Source organism: Melospiza melodia, unplaced genomic scaffold, assembly GCF_035770615.1.
Source record: "Melospiza melodia melodia isolate bMelMel2 unplaced genomic scaffold, bMelMel2.pri scaffold_35, whole genome shotgun sequence".
Classification (NCBI taxonomy): Eukaryota; Metazoa; Chordata; class Aves; order Passeriformes; family Passerellidae; genus Melospiza; species Melospiza melodia.
The window spans coordinates 3,751,411-3,760,004 of record NW_026948670.1 but is presented as its reverse complement, the minus strand read 5'-3'; positions in this window follow the sequence as shown (position 1 = coordinate 3,760,004).

The following is an 8,594-nucleotide window of genomic DNA, read 5'->3' as shown; positions in this document are numbered from 1 at the left end:
ATGATTTCTGCCAAATTTATTTTGCCAGTGCCCAGGGGATGCTCGAGGGGTCTCTGTGCTTCTCGCCCTGGAGGATGCTTGGCAGGGGTTTGGGGGTTTGTCCCTGTCCCTGTCACCCCAGGGCATTCCCCAGGGGGTCTCCATCATTCTCACCCCAGAGAATGCCCGGAGGGTCTCCCTCCCTCTCACCCCTGTGCCAGGGGGTACTCAGGGCAGTCTCTGTCCCTCTCAGCCCAGGGGATGCTCGGGGGTCTGTGTCCCCTCGCCCTGGGGGATGCTCGGGGGGTCTCCATCCCTCTGGCCTCAGGCAATGCCTGTGCAGGGCTGGGGACCAGGGGCTCTGTGTCCCTCTCACCGCTGAGGGTGCTCGGGGCTGGGGGGGCTCTCCGACCTTCTCACACCTGGGGAGGCCGGGGGGGTCTCTGTCCCTCTCAGCCCTGCTGTGACCCCACCCAAACATCATCGGGCTCAGAGGGACAGAGACACCCCCAAACCCCCAGAAGGGCTAAACCTGGGATTTGGTTTGGGGCTGAGGATTTAGGAAGGGGCTGGAATTGGGGCTGGGATTGGAGTTGGGGCTGAGATTTGGATTAGAGCTGGGATTGGGGTTAAGGCTGGACATGGGATTGGCTTTAGGGCTGGGGTTGGGATTGGGTCTAGGGCTACCCAAGTCTGGCACTGGGATGAGATTAAATACAGAACTGTGAGTGTGTCTAAACATGGAGTGAAATTGAGACCAGGATCAGGGTAAGGTTTGGGATTGAGCTCACCCAGGGCAGGACAGGGGGGATGTCACTGCAGGATGTCCCTGGCATTGTTCTAGCCCTCCTCAGGCACCTCCAAACATGGGGAGCAGCTGGGTGTCCCAAGATCCAGGTGCTCTGTCGTGGTTTGACCGGAAATGGGACATCTGGGATATGTTGTTTTTGCTGTGGTCAGCAATGGGTGTTCGGATTTTTAGATGAGCACCTGGTTTGACCAGTGGGGCATTGGATCCGCCTCTTGAGACCACAAACCCAAGGAGTTAGAAGCAGGGCTCTTTTCCTTCAGAGCTCTCTTTGGATTTCCGGCGGGAAGGAGTTGGCTGGGCTGGGGGAGGGGAAAGCCACGTGGCCCATCTACGGTAGGCCGGACCCGGTGGAAGGGTGGAGGGGCACCGAACGACCTGTTTACCCCCCCCCTCCTTTTGGAGATGGAGAGAGAATGCAGCCTGTGCTTGAACTGTTACCTTGAAACCTGATATCATGTGCTGGCAGCACGGCTGGGAGGAGAAGGGGGGGGGCTGTGAGCAGCCCAGCGGCCTGGGAGAGCTTTTAACCCTTGTGGATAGTGAGAACTTCACATAACATTACCTTTCCTAGGAAACGGATAAGAGTGGAGGATGAAGGAAGAAATAGGCCAGTAAGGAGGTCTGGCAAAGAGAAAGAGAGATGTTGAAGGAATGGAGGAAGATGGAGTGGCAATTTTGCTGGACTCTTTTGTTGTATTTCCATGGACTGTTTCCTGGTGATACAGAGGCTGCATTGCAGGGGGAAGCGGAGGCTCGGAGCCAGGAGAGTTTGGTGTTGAGACCCCTCGGCCCCAGGGGGTGTAGAAGAAATGGGGGGGACAAAGGTCCCAGAGATGAGAGTGTGCTCTGCTTGGAACAAGACGAGGCATCCTTAAAAGGCCCACCCTGAAAGCAGGCCTCTGCCCCATCCCATGCCTGGTGGTGAGAGCACCTTGGCATGGAAAGGAGATGTCACGAGATAGCAGGACTCTGGGCGGTGCTAATTGTGACAAGAAGTCCGTGGCACAAGGAAGGACTCTGTCTACTCTTCATGAGCTGAAGATTTGATTTTCTAAAGGGTGGTGCCAGACTGAGTGTGGATAATTTTGGGAAATGTAATTGTACTGGGGATCTGGAGGAGGAGGAGGGGGAAGTGTTTCTGTGTAGTTTTCATTTTCCTTGTGTTTTCTTTTTTTTTTTTTTTTTTTTTTTTTCCTTTGTGGTTTAGTTTTTTGTAGTTTAGTTAATAAAGTTTTTTCCCCTTTTTTCCCTAAGCAGGAGCCTGCTTTGCTTATTCCCGGGTACCACCTCACAGCAGAAGCCAGGGAGAGGGAATTTTCATGGAGGAACTGGCATTGTGCCAGTGTCAAACCATAACATGCTCCCACGCTGCCCCTCAATACCAGGCGAGCATTCCCTGAGGGCAGCCCTGACTGTGACCACTGGGGATCTGGGATCAGCCCTCACATCCCTGTGGGAGCGGCAGCAGACAGGATGTGAGATTCCCCCGCCCCGTTTTTCCTATGGAAGGGTGAAGCCTAGCTGCCCTTTTCTTCTGGTGCCTCCTCCTCTCCTCAGCTGAGGATGTCAAACTCCCCAGGAGCAGGAAAATCCCCATTCCCTCTTTCCTTGTGGCTGCAGCCTGCAACATCCACCCAGAATGAAGGACTTTCTGACAGCCCTGCTGAATGACACTGGCAAGAGGTTTGTGAGAAGAGGAAGAAATTGTATTTCGATAGTAAATAAAAAGGTGCAAAATTATTCCTTTCTGTTATATTCCTTTTCAGTCAGTTCTGGTCTGTTTTCAGAGTGCCACCTTCTCAGCTGACTGCGTTTGTGCCCCCTTTCTCTCCTGCCTCTCTTTGCCTGCTCTGTTTCTCTATCAGAGTCTCCCTTGACCCAGGGCAGCTCACACCAAAGACCGTGCCCGGATTTCATTCCCAATTCAGGAGCTACAACAACCATGGGGGAAGTTACGAAGGCTCGCAGTGAAATGCCACTGTAAGATCCTGCTCCACTTGGCTTTTGGCTCCTTCTTGAGTGCTTTGCCCTCAAGGGCAGGAACATCTTTTCATAGCTGGGAACTGGAATCCAGACCCTGGCAGTGTGTGCCGTGGATCCCAGAGGGGCATTCCCGAGGCTCCCAGGGTGCTGCTCCTGCCGTGCCTCCCAAGGAGCTTCTCTCCCAAGGGGAGTAGATCCAGCAGCTCTGTGGGCTCCCAGGGCACACAGCAAAGGTGGCTTTGATGGACATTTTCCAGCACCTTCCCCTCTGGAAGCAGAGGGAGGGAGGAAATAGAAGCGAGTCCTGGAAGGACCGGGGTGGGAAGGGACCCTGTCCATGGATTACGACCCCGCGAGGGAGAGACGCCTCTGCCCCAGTGAAGGAGCGAATGAGAGCGTGGGAAAGCAACCGACGATTATTGAGCGTGGACTGAACGGAACAAGAAATGGGGAGGAGGAAGGGAGAGAAAGAAATCGGGAAGAGGTCTCAAAGAGAGAAAGAAATAGGAAAGAGGTCTCAGAGAACAGAAAGAAACAGGAAAAGGCTCCCGCCCGGCCTCCGCAGCTCCCAGTACCACCCGCAGGACGTAGCGCCTTTTACATATCCAGCCAATCAGAGGACGCGGTAAACAATTTCCAGCCAACCAGAGCATTTCTCTCCGATGACTCACCGGTTGCCAGGCGGGCCCGCAGAGCCCGGCGGCCCCGGAGCGGAATTTGGGGCTCGGGCCGGGGGGACGGATCCGCTCCGGGGGGGTCCCCGAGCCCCTGCCCAGCCCTGGGGCCGATCGGGGGCTCCCCCACCCAGCAGCCGGTGCTGCGGGGCCGCGGGGCACAGCGGTGGGAAAGGGGGCTCCGGGCTGGCAGCGGAGGAAATGCGGGAGGAAGAGGAGGGAGAGGAGGAGCAGGAGCAGGAGGGGGAGAATCGCGGCGCTCGCAGAGCCCGCACGCCGAGCCTGCAGCGCCCCCTGCCCCGGGAGCATCGCCCCCAGCCCCGAGCCGCAGGGGAGGGCGGAGGCCGAGCTCGCCCCGGCTCCAGCCAGGGGTCTCCGGGAGGATTTTTTTGGAGAGTGTTCGGAGCCGGCAGATCCCGGACTCGAGCCCCGGGTATCCCCGGGCTCCCCAAGAGGAGCTTTTTCGGGGGGAGAGGAGCCGCGATCGCCCCTCGGAGGGTCCCGGGGGTCCACGTGGGGATGGCCCGGTACCGACAGGGCGGGACATTGGTTTTGGGGTTCCCCGTGAGAGCCGGGGCTGTGGAACGGGGGACCCCCGGGGCGGGGAGAGGGGAAGGGGCGATACCGGAGCTGGGGAACCCCCGGCAGCCCGGAGATGAGGCGGGGACGGGACCCCCTGACCCTGACAGGGGTGTCCTGGGGTGACTTCATGATGCTCGTACCCCATCGGTCTGTTTAGCCCAGAAATGAGTTCTGCACCTTTAAGGCTGGTTCTGAGAGCAAAGGGGAGGAGGAAGAAGCTGCAGTTTGTTCTCATACACTGCACTCACTCCTCTACATTCCAGCTGCTGGATGGACAGACAGCAGGACAGAGCTGTCCTTTGCTTTTAGTTAGTTTTTAGCTCGCTGAGGCAGAGAAGTTCCCTGGACTGTGGTTTTTCTTTTTCTTTGGAGCTGTTTAAATCTGCTCTGCACTGAACAGCCAGAACACCACGGGCAGCTTGCACCTGTGGCCCACCTGGCTGAGCCTGGGCCGAGGCAGTTCCAGTGCTGGAAGGACTGATAAGAGACTGATAAGACACTGATAAGAGACTGAGTGTGCGGAGCTACAACCCAAGGAGGAACTTTCAGAGTTTGTCATATATTTTGGAGCGGCAAGAGGTTTTTTTGCTTAATATTGTTCAATTTTTGTGCTGGTAAATGCTTTGCCTGTAAAGTAACTTTTTTTTCCCACTTTCCTCTAAGGAAATATTTTCCCAAACTGGCTGAGGGTGGGGCTGCTGAATCAGCATTCTAGAGGAAACTCCTTTTGGAGGGTTTCAACCAAATTTGCCCTAATCCAGGACAAGGTGGTAGAAAGAAGGGGGAACCCCAAGTGGCTGGACTGGGGTGAGGCTGGAGAGGGGGACCTTGGGACCCCAGAACCTCCCAGAATCCAAAAGCAGGACCCTGGAGAGGGGGGATCCCCAGGACCCATGGGATCCCCACAAGCCCTGAGATGGGGGACCAACCATAACCCAAGAGGGATGAGACTGGAAATGGGAAACTCCTGGTGGCTTTTTTTTATTTACTCTTTATTTTGGGACATCAGGTGACTTATAGAAATGGACGTGGGTGGGAGGAATCCCCAACCAAAGGCATTCACACCTTATCTTTCCCCAAACCAGGATTTTCCCCAAACCTTCCCACCATAACATCCCCTCTGTCCCACTCTGGGTGAGCTCAAACCCAAACCTGATCCTGGTCTCAATCTCACTCCATGTTTAGACACACTCACAGTTCTCTATTTATTCTCATCCCAGTGCCAGACTTGTCTAGCCTCAGACCCAATCCCAACCCCAGCCCTAAAGCCAATCCCATGTCCAGCTTTAACCCCAATCCCAGCTCTAATCCAAATCTCAGCCCCAACTCCAATCCCAGCCCCAATTCCAGCCCCTTCCTAAATCCTCAGCCCCAAACCAAATCCCAGGTTCAGCCCTTCTGGGGGTTTGGGGGTGTCTCTGTCCCTCTGAGCCCGATGATGTTTGGGTGGGGTCACAGCAGGGCTGAGAGGGACAGAGACACCCCCGGCCTCCCCAGGTGTGAGAAGGTCGGAGAGCCCCCCCAGCCCCGAGCACCCTCAGCGGTGAGAGGGACACAGAGCCCCTGGTCCCCAGCCCTGCACAGGCATTGCCTGAGGCCAGAGGGATGGAGACCCCCCGAGCATCCCCCAGGGTGAGGGGACAGAGACCCCCGAGCATCCCCTGGGCTGAGAGGGACAGAGACTCCCCTGAGTACCCCCAGGCACAGGGTATGAGAGGGAGGGAGAAGCCCTCCAGCATTCTCTGGGGTGAGAATGATGGAGACCCCCTGGGGAATGGCCTGGGGTGACAGGGACAGGGAAAACCCCCCCCAAGCATCTCCCAGGGCGAGAGGAACAGAGGCTTCACAAGCATCCCCTGGGCACCAGACAAAGTAATGTTGTTTTTTGTCAGAAATCAAAATTGACCGTAGATAAAATGCCTTGAATTTACTCTTCCCACAAGTCACTTGTGATGGAAAGGCAAATAAATCCCAAAATTTTATATACTTACAATAGAAGCTATTTTGTGGCAAATCCAAATTCCTTTGGTCCTGCACAGCTCCAGCTCAGCTGCTGGCACATTCTAAAAAAAGAAAAGTGGAAAATAGGCCCAATATGGATTATGAAAAGGAAGGGGAAGCTATGTGTAGCTGTCACAAAGGTGACAGGGACAAAGAGAAAAAATTATTCTAACATTTGGAAAAGTCCCCCAGCCTGTGAAACAGACCTCCCCTGGAGCAGGGTAAGTGTGACATTGTCCCCTGTATGCGTGGCATTCCCAGGGTGGGGGTTTTACACCTGAGCCAGTTTGGGTAAGGGGGGTGGTGTTCACCCCCTGAGCAGGGATTACCCCACTGTTTCAGGTTGCCATGCAAGATGTAACCAAATGCATGTTTTCAATCCCCACCTTCAGCAACTGCTATAAACAGGTGGGGCAGTGTTCTTTATCTCTTCCATGACTCAGCCCTGATAACGCCCTCCAGGGGAGATATCTTCTGTCAATGGGCCATTGAGTGTCACTGCAGGACTGATAAAATTCCATCCTCCCATTGTGGGATGCTCCGCCCAGGGGGAGGATCCAAGCATTCCTACCTGGATATAAGCTGACGCTTTGCTACACCAGGAGCAGCTTGCCTACTGAATTCCCAGAGGACAAGAGATCCCTAACCACCACTGGACATCCAGAGGAAGACCAGACCCTTCTACAGGATCACTGCTTTGACAGAATCGTGTTCATCTCTCCACCAGGACTGCACCACCATCTACTGGGACTGCAGCCATCACCCTGAACAACAGGGTGTCAGGTTATATCCTGACTCTGTCAGTTTAAGGCAGTGTTTCTGTGTCATTGCCTGGATCCTTATTTTGTTACTGAATTGGAATTCTGGCTTAGACTCTTCCTCAGGTTTGCCTTTAAATCAGTACAAAACTCATTGTACTCATCCCTTGTTTTCCTCCCTTGTTTTAGGAATATCCCATTCCTAAAACTTGGCCAGATGGTGGAAGACACCTCAAGGAAAAGGAAGATGCCCCAGGACACCCAGGCAGGTGAGGAGGAAGTCAGTGCCCCTTTCCCCCTCTCTCCTGCTCCATCTCCCAGCCCAGAAAATCCCCTCGCTGCAGGACATCCCTGCTGCCAATGCCATCCTGCTGGGGATGCACTGGGGGGATCTCCTTCCCCTTCCCTCTGGCACGGAGGGAAATCCCATCCTGTCCTTGTCCTTCCTCCCCCAGGGAAGGAGCTGAGGATCAAGATCAGGGACGACAAATCCCCACAGCACAACCTCATGGAAGAGGCCGGTTTGAGTGGCTCCATGGGAAAAGAATCCAATGGGGAGGAAAAGCCCTGGAGATCCCCCATGAGGAGGAGGGGCTCCAAACCCAGCCCAGGGTGCTCTGAGGAGGAAAGACCCACCCTGAGCCAGGAAGGTGGACAGAGCTTCAGCCAGAACGCGGAGCTGGTAGTCCATGGGCAGCTTCATGATGGGGAGAAGCCCCACAAGTGCTTGGAGTGTGGGAACAGCTTCAGGCAGAGCAGCACCCTGATCAGCCACCAGAGGATCCACGCTGGGGAATGGCCCTAAGAGTGTGGGGAATGAGTGAAGGGCTTCAGCTCCAGCTCTGCCCTTGTCATACACCAACGCATCCACACTGGGGAGAGGCCCTACGAGTGTCCCCAGTGTGGGAAAAGCTTCACCCAGATCTCTGTCTTAACCAGACACCAACGGAGGCACCTGTAAGGGTAGCTCTGCCAATGCCCCAATGGAGGAGGACTTTTGTGCACTGCCCCAACTTCATCCATAGTTGGAGGATCCATGTTGAGAAGAGCCCTGGTGATCCATTTTTCTTTCTGATCCATGCTAGGAAGACACCTGTCCCTTTTCCTGCCTCTGCCTATGACATGATGTGGGATGGAAGAACATGAGGGTCTGGCAATGACAGTGTCATTACATTCACTCCCACCTCAGGTCATTGCCAGGGACAGGAAAGGGACTCACTCTCTCTCTCTCTCTCTCTCTCTCTCTCTCTCTCCCTGAGAAGAAGGGTGTCCTTTCCAGGCAGGAGGAAATATGTGGCCAGGCAGACCCAGTAAGTTGTGTTTTAGTTTTCCCTGTAAACAGTTTTATTTATACACTCTGTTATCAAAATTGTTTCTGTTCCATTTGTTCCTTATCTCATTGTTGTTCCCAATAAATTGTTCTTATCCCAGCCCAGGATCTTTGCCTTTTGTGCTTTCCATGGGAGGTGGGAGGGCAGCGAGGACAGCGCGGTTTTAGTGGAGCAGGAAATTGCGGAATCACATTCCTGAACCACAGCACGTGGAAACCGAGCATCCCAGCTGGTCCCAGCCCTGGTGGCCATGGCAACAGCCTTGGGAGCGGGTCCCTGGCTGGGGCTGTGGGAACGTCTTCCCTCTGGTGCCCAGGGACAGGAGTGGAGGGAACGGCTGCAGCTGAATCAGGGCAGGCTCCGGTTGGATGTCGGGAAAAGGTTTTTGCCCAGAGGCTGTTGGGGCCCTGCCCAGGCTCCCCAGGGAAGGGTCCCAGCTCCAGGGCTCTCTGAGCTGCAGCAGCGTTTGGACAGC